The sequence below is a fragment of the Electrophorus electricus genome, chromosome 3, assembly GCF_041902795.1.
Source record: "Electrophorus electricus isolate QZ-2024a chromosome 3, ASM4190279v1, whole genome shotgun sequence".
In the NCBI taxonomy this organism is placed as follows: domain Eukaryota; kingdom Metazoa; phylum Chordata; class Actinopteri; order Gymnotiformes; family Gymnotidae; genus Electrophorus; species Electrophorus electricus.
This window is the reverse complement of record NC_137499.1, coordinates 1,172,501-1,175,000: the sequence shown is the minus strand read 5'-3', so window position 1 is coordinate 1,175,000 and position 2,500 is coordinate 1,172,501. Positions and strand designations below refer to the sequence as shown.

Here is a 2,500-nt window from a genome sequence, read left to right as displayed (position 1 = left end):
GATTCATCAGTGAGGCTGATGCAAACACACACGTTCACACACACACACACACCCATGCACAAACACACACGTATGCATGCACACACATACACACACATGCACAACGGACTCACACATGCAAGCCTGCACACACACAGGCACGCACATGTGCACACACATGTACACATGCGTACATGCACACACACAAACACGCATGTACGCACACATACACACACATGCACACACATGCACACACACACTTATTGATTGCTACCGTGTGTATTGCTGGGCCCAGATCTTGCACCCAAAGCCAGCGCAGACACACATGCACCCCTCCACCCACTCTGTCAGCTCTGACGCTTCCTCCGAGCAGATTGCTTCGTCCAGAAGCTTCAGACATCACCGCGTCTCTGTCCACCAGACCCCCCCGCGCTCGTAAGCCACTCACCTCTGCCCACATCGACGTGCGCGCCAGTATATAAATTGCTGAATCAGTGTCAGTGCTAAAGTAATGGGGTTGGCGGGGAACGTCGTAAATTAAAGGCAGCCATCTACCATGCCCCCCCGCTGCACAGGCAGGGGGGCTGTGGTGGGCTGGCGGGGTAATGAATGCCTTCATCTGGCCCCAGCAGTCAGCAGATTGCCCCGCGTTGATGGATACTGTCAGCTCCATACCACAGTACATTTCATTGCACAATAAACATGGCTGTCAAAACCAAACAAAGTGAAATCAATTTATCCTGTCCAGTGAGCAGAGGCTAAATGAAGTGAACGGGGGGGTGGGTGTGTCGTCCCCATGGCTGTAGGGCTAGCCTGGAGCTCAGCCGCTCATTGTTGTGGTTGTTGTTGTTGTTTATTGTTGCTGCCAGACAGAGAGGCAGTAGGTTGTCGTTGTGTGTTGCTGTACAAAGCAGGAGCGTGTTTGCAGTGTGTAGGGGCAGGATAGATGCAAGACAACACTCCATACTACACATGACTAATGAGGGGAGAAGCAGGGAACCAGTGAGCTGAAGGAGAAGATGGAGAGAGAGATGCGGAGTGGTAGAGGGAGAGAGTGGTGGAGAGATGGATGGAGAGAGAGAGAGACAGACGGGCAGAGTGGGAGGACGTGCTGAGTAAAGTGAATCCCGATAGACGTCAGCTGCTTCCCTGATAGCCAGAGGGCTGGGGGCGGGGCCGGGGGCGGGGCCGGGGGCGGGATGGACCCCTGGCTGATATGCTGTGACTGGGTGTGAGCGTGGTGAAGGGGGGGAGTTTACTGGGAGCCTGGGGAGACTCGGGGGTTGCACAGCTTCCTCCTGCTGTGCAACCAGCCTGCCTTATCTTATGTCAGCGCGTGTGTGTGTCTGTGCGTGTGTGTGTGTGTGTGTGTGTGTGCGTGTGTGTGTGTGCGTGTGTGTGTGTGTGTGTGTGTGTGTCTGTGTGTGTGTGTGTGTGTGTGTCTGTGTGTGTGTGTGTGTGTGTGTGTGTCTGTGTGTGTGTGTGTGTGTGTGTGTCTGTGTGTGTGTGTGTGTGTGTGTGTCTGTGCGTGTGTGTGTGTGTGCGTGTGTGCATGTGTGTGTGTGTGTCTGTGTGTGTGTGTCTGTGTGTGTGTGTGTGTGTGTGTGTGTCTGTGTGTGTCTGTGTGTGTGTGTGTGTGTGTGCGCGTGTGTGTGTGTGTGTGTGTGCATGTGTGTGTGTGTGTGTGCGTGTGTGTGTGTCTGTGCGTGTGTGTGTGTGTGTGTGTCTGTGCGTGTGTGCATGTGTGTGTGTGTGTCTGTGCGTGTGTGTCTGTGTGTGTGTCTGTGTGTGTCTGTGTGTGTGTGTGTGTGTGTGTGTGTGTGTGTGTGTGTGCGCGTGTGTGTCTGTGTGTGTGTGCATGTGTGTGTGTGTGTGTGCGTGTGTGCGTGTGTGCATGTGTGTGTGTGTGCGCGTGTGCGTGTACGTGTGTGCCCCAGACAGAGGACGGGTCCTAGATAAAGAAAAAAGTCTCAGTGGTCCTTTTCCGTACCCCTCCTTGAAGTGCTTGTTTCATCAGAGCAGTGGTCTCGCAGTGCAAACTGAATATTCCACTTTAATATCTCCACAGTGCCAAGTTCCCCAGCTCATCAAGAGGACTTATTTTATCACCCGCAGTAAGAATAGAAATCAAACCAGGTACCGCGTGCCAAGACACGCAAGATGCTAGTTCCTAATGAATACACATCGCATGTGGGTGATAAAATATTCATGTCTCATTCTGAGCCTTCTTTTCCACTTTTTGGTTCATTAAAGATGTATCGTAGCATATGGAAAGCCCTTTTTGGTTTGTTTTATTTTTCAGGCCTTGTTTATCAACATGTTTTTGTTTGTTTAAATATTCATACAGCTTTTATTTAATTCTTTCACATCTTACATATAAAAGGAAGCGAGTGTGCATGTGCGCAGACGGCATGTGCACAAACTCGAGCCCTGCGTCAAGATCGTGACTGGCCTGATTGAGAAGACACACACACACAAACACACACACACCCCGACACACCAAATGCTGAAACAGTTCACT

General features: G+C 51.4%; 1 protein-coding gene across 12 annotated transcripts in view; it reads left to right on the top strand.

Annotated features, from left to right (window-relative positions):
- The window catches only part of sox6 (SRY-box transcription factor 6), a 163,297-nt gene that overhangs the window by 151,467 nt on the left and 9,330 nt on the right, over positions 1-2,500 (top strand). The window lies entirely within an intron of this gene.